This window comes from Cololabis saira, chromosome 5 (genome assembly GCF_033807715.1).
Source record: "Cololabis saira isolate AMF1-May2022 chromosome 5, fColSai1.1, whole genome shotgun sequence".
In the NCBI taxonomy this organism is placed as follows: domain Eukaryota; kingdom Metazoa; phylum Chordata; class Actinopteri; order Beloniformes; family Belonidae; genus Cololabis; species Cololabis saira.
The window spans coordinates 26,141,177-26,161,234 of NC_084591.1; the positions used below are offsets into that span (position 1 = coordinate 26,141,177).

A 20,058-nucleotide genomic window follows, 5' to 3' on the forward strand; every position below is an offset into this window, starting at 1 on the left:
ATGTATCTCATCACTCAGCAATGCCACACAGTTTGGCTCACTGCCAGTGCCTAGTAGCTCCCCGACAACTCTCTAATTTAACTTCCACACTTATCAGTCTGCAGCCAGAGCATAGACAAGATACCGCGATCTTACATCACTCAGAAATTCAGACTAAGTACCAGCGCCTTAGTCATGCAGATTTGCGCCTGAAATTTGGTGATTTCCACATAGATGGATAAATAAATAGATAGGTGTCATATGCTCTTTTTCAGCATTCCGGTTTGTATGTGTAATGCCCCTCATGTCTGGACTGATGGTGTCAAAAAGGCACAGCTGGATTAGACTGTGTCATGGCTATGATGTTCATATACAGTAGTAGCCACACTGAGAGAAAGGACTGAGAGTTCAACATCCCAGATGCAGCTGTCGACAGTTTGGAACATCAACTTTTCCGTGCTGTGGAGACACACTATATAGTGCAGTTAAAGAGACAGAATCAATAGTTTTGAGCAGTCAGCAAAGGTTAAGGCTGATATATACTCCACAAGAACATAGACATGTCTTATTGTGGCAAGAACTTTTTTTCCTCATGTTATGTTATGTAGTGTGCAGCAACAACTGTGGTGTGATTGGTCAGAAATTTAAAATGGGCGTGGTTAATGCAGGGAAGCAGATGTCGTTTTCTGCTGGTGCGAAAGTTTGTACAGCAACTCTTTTTTTTTCCCGAATATTACCAACAAGTGTTCCTTCTCCTCCCCCTCATACATGTTATTGTCTTTCTTCTCCTTCATCAATTCAAAATCTGTCATCTCTGTCACTGACATCGTACGCTTGCTGTGTTGTTGTGTCTGTCTCAGTACGTGTCCAGGGTTGCCAATTACACTTGGGAGTGACTTTGGGCCCTTTTTGTGACATTATTTTAAAATATCAGGTGCCGCATGTTCCGGGTTCTTTGGGGGGTTTGTTTTTCAGAGCTGTAGCTTGTTTCATGCCTGATCATATATGCAGTCTCTTATTTTCTCTGTTTAGGAAGTTTGTTTACTTGAAATGTAGCCAAACTTTAGGAGCAGGAAGTATACACAAATCACTGCAGCGCCTGTCAGCTCATTACGTAGAGGGATTTAAATCCAATATTTAAATCTAGTAGTCTGCACTGTATCTACTGTACACACTAGTGGTGGGGGAAAAAATCGATATTGCAATATATTGTTGCACTCTCTGTTGCAATAAATAATCGATAAACTGACGGCAAATATCAATATTTTATTACAACACACATAATGGATTTACGCGGTTGTCACCGCACTATTGTTCATGCTCTGCCCCGCCCGCCCCGCGGCCCTCATGAACAAAACATCGTCTTCAGAACGGGGGGGGGCCTTTCCCAGATTGTCCGACGTCGGAGTTTCAGGAGGGATGCTTTAGCACGAGCTAAAGCAGTCAAACTGGCTGACTAGTCTAACTTACTAGCCAGCAAACTCCGACCGAACCTACTGTACAGGAGACAGTCCAATCTCCGGGAAGTCTCCTCCTCTTTTAATGATAAGCAACGTGATATTATCGTGGGCCACATATCGCCACAGTATTGAATCGTGAGTTACCCGTATCGTCCCACCCCTAGTACACACACTACACACATTAATATAGGCTACTTTTAAATATAACTTGAGATTACATGGGGTTTGTCTTTGATTTACTGAAATCTGACATTTCAAAGTTATTTTTGTTGTTATTATTATTATTGCTCACTCCTACAAGCCCCTTCCTAATCTCTCACCCTCAGGCATTTCTACCCTTGCAGTAATGTTTGAAATCCCACTGATTCATAATGATCCAGACTCTTTTCATGATATATAACCTAGTGCAGTCAAGCGATTTAAAAAAAAAATTGAGAGATTAATTAATTAAGATCTCTAATTCATTAATTAATCTAAAAGCCTTTAACTTGAGGTGTTTTCCTTTTGAATTCATTGCATTATTGTGGCAGATCAAAAGATTGATGTTAACAACAAAAAATGTGGCTTCATAAAGTAATTTATTTATTTTTTAACAGACTTGAACAGATGCAGTCCTAGCCGTTTACATCCACTTGGTAGGAACATTCGCCAGCCTCTTTCGCAGACGTGCACATGCGCGGGTTGCTCTCCTCCAGTCTACTGTAGTTTGGGGAAGAGTGTTGCTGTGGGAACATCGTTGCTGCTAACGTTAGCTGTGGCTGCGCTCGCGACCGGGTGCTTTGCGTTTATGTGGCTAAACTTGAGCTGCTTCGGTGGTGAGCAAAGTCCTTTCCACAAAGACACATATCACTCCACCTTTATTAATGGTGCCGTCGGGGCATTTTAGAAATGTAAATTCCCCCATTCACTGGACTGACAACTTTCATATCCATTCTCCACTAACACCCCCCCCCAGGCCTGTCCAGCTACAATGGGAGTCTACCAGCGTAGCTAACCACGCCCACACACAGGGACAGCCAATCAATGTCCACTTCAAGGTGGGACAGACCAATGTTTTCAGACACAGATTTCAAAGTAAAGGCAACCCGCAAACAGAAAAAGTAAAGTTAGAGACAAAAAAATTGATTTAACAATTGAAAAAATAACACGCTAAATATGCCTGTAATGAATGAATCGCAATTAATGCGCTAATTTGACACCCCTAATATAACAACACTGGTGTTTTCGGATCTGCACATGAGTTTCTTGTCAGGTGTGAGAAGTCCAGAAATAACTTTGTTCTTGTTCATCAATCAAGCAACCTTTATTTTTTAAAGCACTTTACATATCATAAGACGACCAAAGTGCTGTATAGATTAATAAAATACATCAAAGCAAAGCAAGGTCATAGAATGAAAGAGAAACAGAAAACTACAAATAGAAAGTACAGGCAAAAGACAATACAGGAGCTAGTCTACTAATCATGCTCTCTGGAATTAAAAGCCTGTGTAAAAAGATTAGTTTGGAAAAAAATATTTTAAATCTTTAAGAGGGGAGACCATCCCAGAGTTTAGCAGCTACAACAATCCTCCATCTCCCCTTCTGCTACCCCAAGAACACATTTATCTGTTCTTGTGGAGTAGATGTAGTTTAAGGTTGTATCTAAACCAAAATCTGTTACTTGTGTTTAAAGATATACCAGCGCTGGTGACTGAGCATGTAGCTGTGCCAGATCAGGCTGCTAACCCTCTAAACAGGATTGTGACGCATGCTTATGAGGCAACTATCCATAAGAGCATCTTGTGAGAGTGTTGCCTGGCCACGAGCATAGCAAGATTGTTGAACATAAGGGTGGCTGGTGATTTACATGCCTAGACTATGGACCCGCTGGACTAAATGTCCCCTTAATTGTGCGTCTATACCTCAGTAGCATTAGCATGAATAGGCAAAAAGTTTCTTTTGCTGTTTTTACTAGCATGCCAAGTATAGCTATATTAGCTGTTGTTTTTGTTTTGTAGTTGAGTTGATTGTGCGTTCTGTTATCACCTGAAACTGTGTATAAGACATTCAATTCTATATTACACTTCTACACAAAGCCTGCAGTTAAAGAGCAGAGTGCTATTTTGGATTAATAAAGCCTTATCACGTCTTAAGGATATGTGAGAAAAATTAGTCTTGAATTTTAATAGGAAATTCAATAGGAAACCATTTAAAAGAAGCTAAAATATAATTACAGATACTTCTCATTAGAATTCCTTGGAGCGGTTGCATTTTTGTGATAATTTGATTAGACCAAATTACAAGAGTCCATTTAAAACTTACACATACATGGATTATTTTTTTCTGCATGACCCTCAGACAGGGTGTTCATAATTCTGGACAATATTACATAAATGAAAGTTAATTCTAGATAGCAGTTTTACAAGATATCTTGGCTAAAAATAATGTTCTAATGTCCAATGTTCGTTGCAATAATAATGAAAGCCAAAGCAATGGCATTCAGAGTAAAAAACGTAAAAAGAAAAAATGTCTGCATTCAACTCACATGAATCAGATATAATTAGTTTACATCCAAAGGCAATAATTTCAGTCTTGTTTGAATGTATAAGGAAAACACTCAAAGCCCTCCAGGCCTTTATGTGGTTCATCTAACTGTTTGGTTTAACCAACCATTGCATAAATATAGCTGAGTACAGCCTGCATAGACACAGAGATGTACATTGAGTTGCCTACAAATATTACCAATCAAGCAATTAAACAAACTGTCATTTGTCAGAAATACAAATTAATTTCAATAACATGTGCAAGACTCTGTTATGGAATTATCTGATCAATCTCAAGTGCTGTGCTGGTTGCTAGATCAGAGAGCTTAACTGGACGGAAACCATCTAAAAATAAACCATTTTTAAAACTGTTGCAAGATACCAGAGTGAGAATAGTGTGAAGGAAGCCATGTATTTTCACATAAAAAAGGACAAGGTGTCTCAACAGATCAATGACTCTTTTAAGTTAAGGGTGACAGCCACGGGCGTACAGACTGCTGCCTGGGTGAGGTGGGTTGTTGCGTTCTCCTTCTCTTACTGCAGGCTGCTCTGATAACAGTGCCTGCGTGTCATTGGCCTGGGCAGTGGCTGGGCTTGAAGACGACATGGGCCTCTTATTGAATGCTTAAGGGTTATTTATTTTTTCAATAGATCGCACAGGACTGGACTAACTAAGAAGTGTTTAAACATGTGAATACAGAGAGGTGACATTGACTCCTTATGACCGGCGGCAGTATCGATTTTTATATGCCTGTACAACTGCAACCAAATAAAGTACAGCAGTACATCTTTTTCCCTGTAAAACAGGGAGACTTAGGCCCAATCTCAATTCTCCCCCTACTTTTCTTCACTCGCCCTTCTTTTCTTCCCTACCCCCTAAAAAAGAAGGGGGAGATTTTAGGGCACTTGAAATCTAGGGCACTTGGCCCAGGTGCCTGTCCCAATTCTCCCCCTACCCCTCGTTTTCATCCCTACCCTGATCAGGAAGCTGAGAGCCAAAATCTGTTTTAATTTCAGCTGTAGCGCTGTTAATATGGCACTTTATTAAGTTTTAATATTTTTTCAGGCGTAAAAGTAACCTTTAAGATCCCCAACCTGGGCTCAGTTTATCCAAATAACGCCTGTTAAGAAATTTGACTCGACGTTTTCAGAGATGAGAAGAGCCGCCGGCCCCGGGGAGCAGCCTCAGCTCACAGCCCGAGAGCAGACGTGATCGCTGGGTCGACCCACGCCGTCAGCCCCGGGAGAGAAACCTGCAGCTCTGTTGAGAATTACGCTGGCTGAAATAAATCATTTAGGAAGATGTTGGTTTAATAGATGAAATCTAACAGTTGTAGCTACGCCTGTTAAGAAATTTGCTCCGAAAATTTAGATATTTCTGCCTGCCCGCTCCGGAGTTTATGGGTCCGCGTTAAATCGACGCAGAGCCTACGGCGTAGGGTACGGCGCAGAGCCTACGGCGTATGGCGCGCGTCGCCGCGTAACCTACGCCGTAGGCTCTGCGTCGATTTAACGCGAAACCATAAAACAGCTCCGCTATCTTCACTTCAGCTTTATCTGAAAGTGTGTAAATTACGCAGATAACAGCTTTGTGGTTTCTGAAAACTATTATATCAGAAACATCCAAAACAAATCTGATGAGTCACAGGATTATTTCTCTCTATTTCCCACAAAAAAATGCTTGCTCCCAATTGGTCACAATCTGAGACGAGTCTGCAAATGATGTTTGCCCTCGGTCGGCGAGGCAAATCGATGCAGAGCCTACGGCGTAGGTTACGTAGCCTACGGCGTAGCTCACGTAGCCTACGGCGTAGCTTATATAGCCTACGGCGTAGGTTACGTAGCCTACGGCGTAACCTACCAGCCTTTACTCCGACGCGATTCTTCGCGAACAACGGACAAAAAAGGGATTATGTACATTCACTGAGTGAATATTATGAAAGTAAAATATATATTTCTCACTAGAAATGTAATCAAAACGCATTTTTATGAAGAAACTAACTCAAAATATTGATTTATTCACTAAGAAATGTCCGCCATGTTTTTTTTTTTTGGATTCAGTCCATCCAAAATCACTCGATGTGAAGGGGCTATTTTCAGCCCCTCGCCCTCGTTATGCCCACTCCCCCTAGGTGAAAAGAGGAACGCACAAAATTTAGGGGCAGTGAAGAAAACGAGGGCGAGGGGAGGGGGAGTATTGGGACGGGGCCTTACACTTACATATCTCACATCCAGGGTATCACAGAGTGCCGTTTTACTCTGTTTTAAGCAAAAACGTCATAATTCATACCGCAGGTTACTTACAGCACGTCCTACGTTGAAATGTACACCATCACTTTGTGAAGGTGAACTATCACATTGTTTTTACTCTTGCCACCTCCCACGAAAACTGGATGTGATGCAATTTCCCCAGGAAAGTAGTTGGATTGTATTTGTGCACAGAGACAACACACACACCGCACAGCCATTACGCCACAATCCCCTGCACACACTTTCATGGATCTCCCAAGTTCGTGCACGTGAAACGGTATTAAGTCAGTGAAGTTTTTGAACTGATTCAGGCACCGGATGAAGACAAGGTTTCTCTCCGGTCACTCTGGATTCGGCCAACAGTGAAGATGAAGCCGGCTTCACAGTGAGCAAAGATGGTTCCCATGGGATGTAAGAATATATTCATGAAATATCCATTTTGAGTTTGAGAAAAAAGAAAAGAAAATATATACCCGACTAAAGATCCTGCCAAATATGTGCCATTATTATATTTTTATACTTAACACTTGGAACATTGTGTAACTCCTTCATTGTGCAAGTTTGATTATGATGATGATGATGATGATGATGATGATAATGAGGAGGAGGAGGAGGAGGAGGAGGAGGAGGAGGAGGAGGAGGAGGAGGAGGAGGAACTACAGGTCTCCTGCCCTTATAAAGCATTCTTTACCTTGCTAGTAGGCAGAGGGAGAGGAAGGGAAAAGTGTCAACCTAGAGGGAACAAGCGCTCAAGGACAGAGGCACTCAGGTGACCACATGTCCTGCCCAAAAGAAGGCCAGAAGTACAGCTGTCTCTTTCAGACTTTGTGGACAGTCCATCTCCATCTGACCTGTTGAGGCTGTATGTACTTTGACCTGGTTGCGATGAAAACACTGTGCTTACACGAATGAAAATGGAGCAAAGAATATTGCTCCATATATCGGTTACGTACCTTGAATTGGTAGTCACCAAGGCCGAAGTTGAAAAAAAATTTCATGTTCAGCTTTGCACAATTGTAAAAAGTTATCCGTTATCTTTTTCCAAATTGTGCCATAATGTGGCTATTTGTTCTGACAGCATATTCATTTAAAGCGACACTACGTAACTTTTCCACCTTAATATAATATTTCCAGAGTCATTGTGATGGTACATCAACTTCCAACAGGTTTAATGACACCTCTGTCATGGTCTGGGGGGGTCTGTATCAACTTCACTGGCACTATGTAACTTTGAGGAGCATGGTAGGAACCCTGCAACACTAAAAAACTACACATTTTTACGGCTTTGACTGCTTTACGGCATACGTCACTTCCCCCTCCTTCCCGATTCGTAGTCGAGACGAAAATGGGCGGGGCTTGTAGCGCAGAGCTGAGGAGAACTCGTGGTGAGTGAAACGCGGAGTTGTTATCATGGCTGAAGCAGCGAAGAATCCGAAGAGAATAAAAGTTTTATCGCAGGACGCGAATAAAAGAAAGCGGGAGAGTAACAAACTAAATGCCCGGACGAGAATCAACATTGGCCCGGCATTCACTCGCTGGCGGGAGCTGAAAGACGAGGAAGGATGTCCGACCGATGGGGAGTTAGCCCTGTTATTGTTGGACTAGTAAGTACATTTATATCATCTATATACACTTCTTTTGAGTTTGTAATGTGTCTTGTATTATCACTGAGACCATCTAGTCCTCCAGTAGAGGTCGGAATTATCAAGCTGGTAGCTATTTATTGAATAATAATAGTGATCATAAAATTGTGTAATTGGCAATGAGGGAGCTTTATAAAATAATACAATTGAATAGAATTACAGCACTAGAGGAAAGAATGCAATGCAAAGAAAACGTATAGAACATTTCTACTATTTATCCTGAGAACTAAAATTGTGCAGGGCTGATCTGCATTCAGCATCTGCATTCAGTTATTCACAGGTTATAAAGTATTTTTTTATTTTGTCAGTAAGTATGTTGGACTACTAATTTATGACGAAGTCCCTCCAAAAAACGTGACAGGAAAAATGTGCAGTAGAACAAAACCAAAGCGTTTGTAATTTGAGGCGCATTATCTGGCTGAAACAGGACAGGGGGGCGGGGGTGAGGTGCAGAGCGCTGAAACAACTTAATAAAACCAAGTTGAACTTAGTGATTTTCAACATCGTCGTATTATATTATTTAGCCAAAAATAGATGCATTACCTCTTCGCTATCCATACTGCAAACGACCGCTGAAAATAGAAACGTGGTTTTGAAAGTCCGTCCCGTCTTCTCTCATCAAAACAAATGCACACGACGGGGACGGGAGTTTTCCGCCAGTACGCGCTGGTGCTCATGGGAAATGGAGTGTTCTTTCTGGTAAAGCACTACCGCTTTGGTCCAAAGGAGTCGCCAAACTCAGAAAAGCTGAAAGTTACGTTGTGCTGCTTTAAAGGAGCATGAGGCTCCTTTTAAGAAATGAGACTCATTAGCGCCACCCTTCACCACGACGGCCGTCGGGGGTACTGCAGCCAACAGCGAAGTCGGCACGGGAGAACGGGGAGAACGCGCATGCAGCGTCATGTGACGTCACATCCGCAGGGCAGCGCGGGAAATTCCGGTCACAATTGCAGCACATTTTGCAGCACACAGCCTGTTCAAGGCAACGGAGAGATACACTAGAGGGCTCATTCTTTTTGGTTTGGAACGCTTCATCTGACATTATTACTAGAAAACTTAAATCGTATACCAATTTTTTTCATAAATCCTGCCTCAATCATGCCTCATGCTCCTTTAAGTAGAAAATATGATTTAAAGCAGCACAACGTAACTTTCAGCTTTTGTTGAGTTTGGCGGCATCTTTTGGACAAAAGCGGTAGTGCTTTACCAGAAAGAACACTACGTTTCCCATGAGCACCAGCGCGTACTGCCGGAAAGATCCTGTCCCGTCACGTGCATTTGTTTTGATAGTAAATGAAGACGGGACGGATTTTTCTGTTTCACCAAGTTTCACCTCGTCGGAGCTCCACTCTTTAGAAGGATTTACTGCTGCAGTTCTGCACAACCCACGTCTCTGGCTACCTTGTTTAGGAGTGTTTGGCAGCTGCCTTGGTAAATGTTTGACTCGCCATGTGTTTCAATAAATTAGTATAATAGTACAACATACAGTACATGTTTTGTATTACTCTTACTTCTCTTTTTTCTTTTTTTTTGACTGCTATATTATGCTGAAGAGGCTCCGAGGCGTGAGCAATATTTTTGTTTTCCTGGTGAGATTATTTTTTTCCTCTGCAGCTACAAATAAGAGTTAATATTTTTTCCTCAACAAACTAGTTTTATCTGAAGATTGGGGTTAATTTCACCGCAGAGAGCTGGCCAGCAACTGCGTTTAGCTGGAGAAGTGGGGAATAAAACCCGTGTTTTGATCCGACCCAGTCTGTGTGAGTGTTTGTTTGTGATACTGTGTGGAACGTTATGTTTGGTCGTTACAGCCGCGATCCAAGCGAGCCGACGACTCTTTAGCTCTTTTACTCTGTTATATCAGATACTTGGCCTCCGTGGTTCTTCCTCCAAGCAGGAAAGCGGTGAAAAGTTAAACCATTAGCGATCTTTTCCCCACGTCTGTTGTGTGGAGCTGCTGCAGCCACAACACAGCAACGGGTTACCAGCCTCTCATGAGCTCTGCGCTCCACGCCCCGCCCATTTTCATCTCGACTGCGAATCGGGAAGGAGGGGGAAGTGACGTATGCCGTAAAGCAGTCAAAGCCGTTTAAAATTTGTAGTTTTTTAGTGTGGCAGGGTTCCTACCATGCTCCTCAAAGTTACATAGTGCCAGTGAAGGTGATACAGACCCCTCAGACCATGACAGAGGTGTCATTAAACCTGTTGGAAGTTGATGTACCATCACAATGACTCTGGAAATATGATATTAAGGTGGAAAAGTTACATAGTGCCGCTTTAACTTGTGTTCTAAACTTGGCCAGGCCTGGCGAAAAATTTTATATTTAATGGTTTGCATTAATGGGCGTGGCAAAATGGCTCAACAGCGCCCCCCAGAAAACTTTTTGCCTCAAGCCCCACAATACGGTTTGACATACATGCATGAAAATCGGTACACACCTGTATCATCTCGAAACTTAAAGAAAAGTTTCTTGGCGCAAACAAGAAGTCGGACATTTTGAATTAATCGTGTAACAATTTATGCCATTCCTTCGGCAGTTAATACGGCCCGAACCATAACGTGCACACAAGTGTGTTATACATCAAAATGTGCGTCTCCATCCTGCAACAACGCGCATTACTTTTCTCAGTCAAAAGCGTTACTGTGGCAACGCTAGACGGCAAAAAGCGCACCCATCATCTGATTGGTCCATATGTGTTAGTTCCTACTTTCTGCCATAACTTTTGAATGGTTTCACATATGGCGCTTTTCCACTAGTACCTACTCAGCGCGCCCGGCTCGGTACGGCTCGGCACGCCTCGTTTGTTTTTTGACACCCAGGTGAGAAGTAGGCGGGTTGGGGTGAAGCTGCTGTGACGTACTCGATTGCGCAACCCTTTTGTTTGTGTCGGTGCAGATGAGAAATCAGCTGAGAGGCGCGAGCGGCTGAGAAGAAACAGGGCGCCTGATGGATCTGATTGTTCCTTATCGCCTTTCTACATCCCTTTTTAATTCTCTCGTCAGCCACCATATTTATGAACATCTGCAACTCAGAGTTGGATCACCAAACAGACATTTGCACTGTATAATAAAATCGCTGCGAGTCGCTCTCGCGCTAAGTCCCCACTTCCTGATTCAAACGTCTGACGGCCCCGCCCCCCGACCAATCAGTGGCGTGGAGGGTGATGACGTCAGATCCAGGGCAGACTCAGCACGCTCAGAACCTCGGCAGCCTCAGTACAGAAAAAGTATCTGCTTGGCACGGCTCTACTAGCCTCGGCCCGTAGTGGAAAAGCGCAAGACGGGGGCGTGGCATTAGAGGCGCGCTGAGTAGGTACTAGTGGAAAAGGGCCAATAGAGAGTCGTGGGTAGTATCACCTGACTCGGTATTGTCTCCTTGAACATAATTGGTACAAATTAGCCCCGCCCCTTCATCTGATTAGTCGATATCTGATAGTTCCTACTTTCTGCCATAACTTTTGAACGGGTTGTGATAAAGACATGTGGGTGGTGTCATCGGACTCGGTATTGAGTACTTGACCTTCATTGGCATTAATTAGCACCGCCCTTTCTTCTGATTGGTCTTCCACTACAGCACGCCTGAACATGCACAAGGGTGAGAGGGCCCATTCATTGCTGCTTGCAGCTTTCATATATTTTTAGTTTGTTTTATTGCACTCTCTGAATGAGCATGGTGTTATACAATCATATTTGTATTCTCAAAAGTACCTCAGTACCTAGATATTTGATTGCGATTCTGTAAATAGTAAGTAGATGTCTTTTGGCAAATTGTGCACAGTGTGCATCTTATTTTCATTTTTATTAACTGTTTTAAAAAATATATTTTATCTTAAAAAACTGAATTATGAACACATTCAAGATACATTGCCTTTGGTCTGAAAGGATTTTGCACAACTTTTTTATATTGATAATTTTGTGAGATGTAACTGGGAAATCTGGATTTAGAAAAATGTATGTAAAACTAAACATTTTCATTTTTTTTTGTAGTTTAGTATGGACACATTAAATATAGATTATTTAAGTTTGTATTGATGTATACTAAAATAAAATAATTCAAAAAGTGAGCTGTGCAAACTTCACAGAGTCAGCAGTATTTACAGATTGACAAACAAGATCTGATGAAGCAGTGCTAAAACCAAAATTTGAATCTCAAGGCAATGAGAGAGAGAGAGAGAGAGAGAGAGAGAGAGAGAGAGAGAGAGAGAGAGAGAGGATCAATAACCTGTCAAGTCTGCAGAGGAAATATGCTCAGTTTTCCTGCACATACAGTAAGTCGTTCCACAACCTGTCATTTCATTTTTACTTTCCCACTGCCAAAACTGCACATGCAACAGGGATAAAATGTGCTTCCATCCGACTAATACATTTGTGTAGGAGAAGATTGAATGAGGTATTGGATGGAAAATCTTCCTCCAGTTGTTCATGTTGCTCATGTTCTTCAGGGCGTAAAATTTGGGATGGCACTTTTACATCCACGGGCAAGAAAACTCTGACAAACTGAAAAAGTTCAAATCAGACTGCACCAGAGTACGTAATTTCAGTGCGTGCAATTTTGTTAATCCCAATCTAAAGAGTTGTTTTTTATGCCATTGTCAACCATCCTAACGTTTAATCTCAATTTTTGGATCCAGTGCCATGTATTGTTACAGTACCTTCAGGCGTGTCCAGCAGTGCTGTATATCTTGGACACTAATCTTTCCCAGGGAGAGGGGGGAAAGCCAAACGCTCTCATCTGACTTGGCGATGAGTGGCCGACATCGCCTCATCCACAGCTGTGTGAGCTCCATATACGACACAGCTGCAGGGTTCTCCTCTCTCCCATGAGAAAAGTGATACCCCATAACCACACACAGCACAGGAGCGGCTTTTCACCACTTCTTCCCATAGAGTCCTTTTGTATTAAAACAAGGAGGTTTATTTTTTCTCCTTCTCATTGCAAGGTTGCATATTTTATCTTTTAGACAGCCTGAAAAGTTCCTCTGAGTTTTTATATTTCCTTTTGATTCATTTTTTCTTTTGCTTTTCTGTGTGTGTGTGTGTGTGTGTGTGTGTGTGTGTGTGTGTGTGTGTGTGTGTGTGTGTGCGTGTGCGTGTGCGTGTGTCTGTGTGCGTGTATGTGCGTGTGTCTTCCTGGACAATAGAGGGATTTGTGATTGAACGCCAAGGTCAATTGTCCTCTCTTGTTGGATTTTGAAGAATTCTTTTGACGCCGACATGCTTTCCCCTATGCTGTGAAAAGGCTGTGCATGTCCGCAGTGTAAAACAGAATGTCATGCATGTCCCTCAAGATAACTTACCATCATCATGGTTGCTGCAGACACACATGCTCCACATGCTGCACAAACCGAGTAAACGTCCACAGATGGTAAATATAGCTCAGAGGGAGTGAGTGATCATGTCTCAAGCCAAATTACAGGCTGTTTATAGCCATTGGACCATTACAAACTTATTGTATGATTTCTGATGGCCAGAAAACATCTATCTTATGAGTATGACCCACTATTAAAACCAACTCCAAGCTTTCAATGAATGCTGACAACCATCTTGGTTTGTTTTTCTTCTTTTTCCATCATGACCATGCTTACAGTTGGCTATCCAGTTGACTGTTCACAGTCCTCCAAGGAATAAGAAGGGAACATGTTTGTAATGATGATGAGTAATGATGTAATTTAATTATATTTGTCTAGTTACACAGTGCGTCAGTGGAGCTCCAATTAAATGTGCTAACAGGAGGAACAAATTGTCTTGTATCTGCTCACTGTGTCACTCTCGAGTTGTTCCGTTGTCCCTTCATGCAGTGGTTGGCTATATGAAGTGAAAGCAGATACATCCCTACTATTGTTATATGTTTTCATCACTCTTACTACATGTATTATCTCTATCTAACTGGTCTGATCACAGATGGGCAGATCTATATAGTGCACTTTTCTCTGTCTGGGTGGACAGGCATAATAGGCTTTTCACCATCCACCTTTTCTTTTGACTGTGTCTTTTGATAAAAATCTGAAAAAACCAAAGCCATTTAATTCCACCTTGTCCTTGTCTTTAGCATTTCTTTCATTATCTTGTTCACTGAAAAGGTTTGTACTGAGAGAGAATAAAAAAATACAAATTAAAGCTGTAAGCAGCCATGAACGGGCCCTCACACCCTTGTGCAGGTTCAGGCGTGCTGCAGTGGAAGCGCTTGTATGACTTGCATGTAGATGTCTTCAGGCCTGGACATTTATCGGATGTCACCACCCACGACTCTCTATATCAAACCATTCAAAAGTTATGGCAGAAAGTAGGAACTATCAGGTATCGACCAATTCGATGAAGGGGCGGGGCTAATTTGCACCAATTTTGTTCAAAGACTCAAAACCATGTTCTATGACACCACCCACGAGTCTTTATGTGAAACCATTCAAAAGTAGTTGCAGAAAATAGGAACTATCACATATCGACCAATCAGAAGAAGGGGCGGGGGTAACTTGCACCGATTAGGGTGAAGGAGTCAAAACCGAGTCCGATGACACCACCCACGAGTCTTTATGTCAAACCATTCAAAAGTTATGGCAGAAAGTAGGAGCTATCAAATATGGACCAATCAGATGAAGGGGGGGCGCGCTTTTTGGCATCTATCATCGCTATGGTAATGCTTCTGACTGAGAAAAGTAATGCGCATCGTCGCAGGATCGAGACGCACATTTTGATGTATAACACACCTGTGCACGTGCACGTTATGGTTCGGGCGAAGAAGCGGCCGAAGAAATGGCATAAATTGCGCCAAAATTACACGATTAATTCAAAATGGCCAACTTCCTGTTCGGTTTTGGCCATGGCGCCATGAGACTTTTCCTTAAGTTGCGACATGATACAGGTGTGTACCAATTTTCGTGCATGTACTGTACGTCAAACCGTATTGTGGGGCTTGAGGCACAAAGTTTTCTAGGGGGTGCTGTTGAGCCATTAGGCCCCACCTATTAATGCAAACCATAAAATATCTAATTTCTCACCAGGCCTGGCTTGCGTGCAAAATTTTGTGACTTTTGGGGCACGTTTAGGGGGGCAAAAGGGCCCTCATTTCATCGGAAGAAGGAGGGAAAAAAAAAAAAAAAACATCTCCTACAGATACAATAGGGCCTTCGCACTGTCAGTGCTCGGGCCCTAATTATTGCCTTGAATGATATTGTCTGCTTTAGTACTCGAGTTGTAAAAAAAAAAAAAAATCAGGAGGGATGGTGGACTTTATCATATTGGGACAGATAATTTGTGCTGATTACAAATAATATAATAAAAATATTACAAATAATAGCACTGACCAAAACACCTGCAGAAATACTGCAGGAATTACATAGCAGCAGTTAAATGCAGCCTTCTGTAAACTTTAAATATCCACTGGGCTTACATCAAGTACATCAAAAGACAAAAATAAAAAACAGTTTTCTGAACTTATCAATATGATTCTGTCCTTCACAGGATAAGCAAAATGGATCACTGCAAAAACTCAAAATCTTAACAAGAATATTTGTCTAATTTCTAGTTAAAATGTATCAAAGCTCCTCCTTATATCTGTAAGAATATTGCGACGCTGGATTTGTACAAATGGCTGGTTACTTTGATAAGTGCGGTAGATTTACAATTACTGATGAGGAAGTGACGGTGGCTAGCCACTGGTTGAGTCGACTGTCAATAAATTATTTTAGAAATAAAGTTATTGCTTTATATGTGGTACAAAACAATTTACCCCCATCAGAATTGTCATGGGTGTGAAATCAAATGATTGGGGACACTTTTTTTTTTTTAAACAGGCTGTAAATAAGTTTATTTCTACTCTAAAGTTGGACATTTTAACATGGTACTCATTGGAGATTGATCACTTTCGGAGCAAACCTCTGGTGGCCAGTCGAGGATGTCCAAGGAATCTTAGTTCGGCATGAGCCTTAACCAGGAATCAGAATCAAAATCAGAAAGCTTTATTGCCTGGTACATTAAAGAACATTTTACATTACTAGGAATTTGTCTTGGCGTCAGGTGCAAATGGAGTAAAAACAAAAAATAGAAAATAGTGCAATCAGAAATACAAGTAGTCTTATACTGATTGAAAAATATACACAACAGAATAAAAAAGTGATATATAAGAATAAATTGATCAATAAGAATAAATGAATACATCTTTAAAAAGTAAGACATTATATGAAGAACAGTGGGAGAGAGATGGCATGTAGTGCAAATGAAAGTGTCTAAATTTGGAGGGTCAACTGGGGAGAGTTGGGGCAAAGTTCAGCAGGCTGACCGCAGTGCGAGGAAGAAACTTTGTGGCGTGAGGTCCTCATCCTGATTGAGCAGAGCCTCTCGACAGAGGACTAGGGTTTGAAAATGTTTGTGTCCAGGATGAGAGGGGTCGGCCGTAATCCTGGCTGCATGTCTCCAGGTCCTGGAGATGTACAGCTCCTGGACAGATGGAAGGTTGCAGCTGATCACCACCTAATTAATGACATGCTGCAGCTTGGCCTTGCCCCTGGTCTTGGCTGCAGCAAAGTAGACTATGTTGGAGGATGTGATGATGGAGTGGAAATTAAACTTCTTTAGCTGCCGAAAGAAGTACATCCTCTGCTTAGCTTTCTTGGGAAGGAAGCTGATGTTCTTGAGCTGCTTGGTGATGGTGATGCCCAGGGAGTAGAAGGACTCGGTAACGCTTTTGACTGAGAAAAGTAATGCCCATCGTCGCAGGATTGAGACGCACATTTATGTATAACACACCTGGGTGCACGTTACAGTTCGTGCGAAGAAACGGTCGAAGAAATGGCATAAATTGCGCCAAAATTACACGATTAATTCAACATGGCCAACTTCCTGTTCGGTTTCGGCCATGGCGCCATGAGACTTTTCTTTAAGTTGCGACATGATAAAGGTGTGTACCGATTTTTGTGCATGTACGTCAAACCGTATTGTGGGGCTTGAGGCACAAAGTTTTCTAGGGGGCGCTGTTGAGTCATTAGGCCACGCCCATTAATGCAAACCATTAAATATAATATTTTTCAAAATTTGATGACTTTTGGGGCACGTTAGGGGAGGGGGGGGGCAAGAAGGCCCTCATTTCGTCGGAAAAATAAAAATAACGAGAAAAAAAAACAAACAAAAATTCCTACAGATACAATAGGGCCTTCACACTGTAGTGCTCGGGCCCTAATTGAAGGGGAAAACGAAACAAAACAAGGAAAAAAAAAAACGAATAAAAAAAAAACTGGCTCTGCAGACCGGTCCTGCTCCCCCCCCCCACCCCACTCCACTACTTATGAATTTAATTCAGTCCTACTTTATCAATTCCTGAAATTAAAGTTTGCTCCATCTGTCAGTTAGTAATTTAGTGTCTTTCTTTAAAAGTAATTGCAGGTTGTTATATCTGTGGGCTGAAAGGACCATCCTGTATGTATTGCAGTGGATTTGAAGTAAGCCTCTGACTTAAGATACTCTTCTGTTGAATCACTATCTAATGAAGAAGATGCTCAATGTTGTATATTGTACTTTTCATTTTCTGATGCATCATTTACACAATCAACCCCAGAGGCTCCAGAACAGTCCCCAGGACAGAGTCAGTTGTAGTTATCAGCTTGTTCTGTTTTTTGAAGTTTCAAGTTTTCTGTTTTTTTTTGTGGAAGAATCTACCCATGTCTTTTGGATTTTCCTAAATTACCGTACAAGCTGAACTTTCCAAGAAAACAAAATGTCAAAATGGGCAGAATTATGAGCCCTCTGAAAATTAATTATCAGTATCTGTGGAGATTTTTATAGCTGTCATCAGTCTTTCATGGTGATTGCTATCTACTTTAGTCTAGCACATGTATCGTGAAGGATTTTAACCCATTTTTTCATGACAAATTTAGTTTTCCAAGCCTGGATATTAACCTTAAGGTCACTCTCCTGATGCTTGATGGGTGATTTAGTTTCTGAGAAGACTCAATGAACTTTTTTAAATGAATTTATTATTATTCAATAAAGTTCAATTTAACCAAATTTCTGTCCTGTTAAATTCACTTGATGAATGATGGTTATGAATGCACTGCTCTAATGAGGGATCAAAGATCATCATTATCCAGCTTTGACTTGCCTTTGCCTTTTGGGCACATCATTTCCTCTAGAATTATTGGCTTGTTTAATTGTACTGTGCTCTGAAGAAAGAAAAAATATGCACTTCTTTTCCAATTTTTATCTTTTTGCTTTTTTGAGGAGAATTGTTTTATAATATTTATATAGTTTTCTCTCTCCCTTTTTCTTACTTGATTTTCTGTATAATACCACTTTTTTCGTACTTAGGGTTATATAGAATTGCGGGGAAAACATGTCATCTGAAGATGCTTGCTTGCTTGCTTCTGTGACCCCGACATGGTGGCCCATGTTTGGGTTTTGTAACTTTGTCTTCTCTTGCACCTTGCAAATTTACTCTTCGAAGGCTTTGGAGCAACTTTGAGCCAGCTGGCTTGCCATTCTTTAAAATCCCAGACAACTTGAGATTGTGCTATGGATGCTATTTAAATTTTTATAACAGCTCTTGGCAGCTCTAATACAAGCCTGCAATTTTATGTGCCTCTTTTATTGTTTGAATAAGCTTGTTTCTCAAGGACATTATTATTCATAGGATAAGGTGAAGTGTAGGTGTGGAATACAAGCTCATAGGAGAACATTTACTGCTGTAATAAAGATTTGATGGATTGTGGAGTAAATAAACAAAAAATAGACAACAGAGAGAGAATATACTGTATACAGTATATGTGTGGTATTACAAAGAAAAATGTTTACTGAAAGCAAGACTGGAAACTAAAACAAACCATGTTTGTTTTTGCAGACTTTGGACCTTCCTGTCTTGAGGTGCCGACAACCTGTCTTTCCAACTCATCCTCCGAGGAAAGGTAAGATTGTTCTTTCCCTCCTCCATCTGCCATGACATCTTTTATCTCAGTACTAAATTGAAACTGAGAGTCTCTAATTGCCCACGAGGATTTGGTAACACTCCTCCTCTAATATCTCCTGTGCATTGTTCTGTTTTTTAAGGCTTCCTCAGATGGAAAAAGCATGTTAGCACCACAATACCTTTAATTTAATCCACCATAGCCATTGGGATGGCTTTGTACTCAGACATGATTAAGATAGAGATTTTAACAGGGTAGATAATCTTGTACAGACAGAAAAAAAAGACTGTCAGATGAAGCCCTCTATCTAAAACTGTCCTGAACGCACCCATAATCTCCTAAAACTTCTTCATGCATTGTATAATGGGTTCAAAGAGGATCACATTGTTAAGACTTTGAGTCAAATTAGTTGGGGGACATACAATATAGCATGTATCTTAATCCTTTAACCTAATGGTAATAAACAGAAAACCAGATTTAAAAAAGAATCTTAAGTGTTTATTACATAGCTAATAAAGACAAAATGTGTGAATTTTCTTTGTTTCAATATTATTGAAACTAAAAAAATTCACACATTTTGTCTTTATTAGCTTCTAACTCATAATGTTGTTTAATTATGAATACATATGATACATTATATTATGTTATTTTAAATGTTATCTGTTTTAATTGTGCAATTTTTTACTTTTTTTTAAACAATGGGTGTGGTTCAGAAGTCTAAGAAATTCAAGTATCAAATATAGTACATGCAGCATTATAGGGTTAAGATCAAAGCAGCGTGTTGATCTGTCAGCCTCTTGGATGTCATTCATGTTGAAAGAGGCTTAGAAGGAGGAATGCTGACTCAGGGATGGGCTGCGGTGCTGTTTGCGTATGGTTATGAGTGTTCACAAAGACACTTCAACGTATGAAGTTCCACAGCAGGAGATTATTCATGATTGCTTTGACCTGCAGGGTTTAGTTTTTGTGCATCACATGCAACACTCTCTCCCCCAAACTGTGGGCCTTTGTTACATAAAAATCCTACAAAAGCTTTGCTGCCAGCAGGGTATCTAATTACATATGTTCACAGGCGTGTACGAGGATGACAAATAGTTTATTTCCTGTGTAATGCTTCTCTGAGCTCCCTGCAGGTTTTTGGACGGGTTTCCGCAATCGTCTGTACAGATTTCATAGAACCAGCTCTGGTCAGACCAAAGGTTGTCACGGTAGTAGAGTTTCAAACTTTTAACCGACACTTATAGCTGGGAAAACATTTGAAACTCAATCACTATTTCAAAACCATGGAGGGAAGATAGGACAAACTTTAGTTTT

At 41.1% G+C, this 20,058-nt stretch overlaps 1 protein-coding gene across 1 annotated transcript in view; it reads left to right on the plus strand.

Annotated features, from left to right (window-relative positions):
* The window catches only part of tspan9a (tetraspanin 9a), a 229,208-nt gene that overhangs the window by 48,497 nt on the left and 160,653 nt on the right, over nucleotides 1-20,058 (plus strand). The window contains exon 2 of the mRNA XM_061721380.1: nucleotides 18,681-18,744. The gene's annotated coding sequence lies outside the window, so the exon portion shown is untranslated. The remainder of the gene's footprint in view (nucleotides 1-18,680; nucleotides 18,745-20,058) is intronic.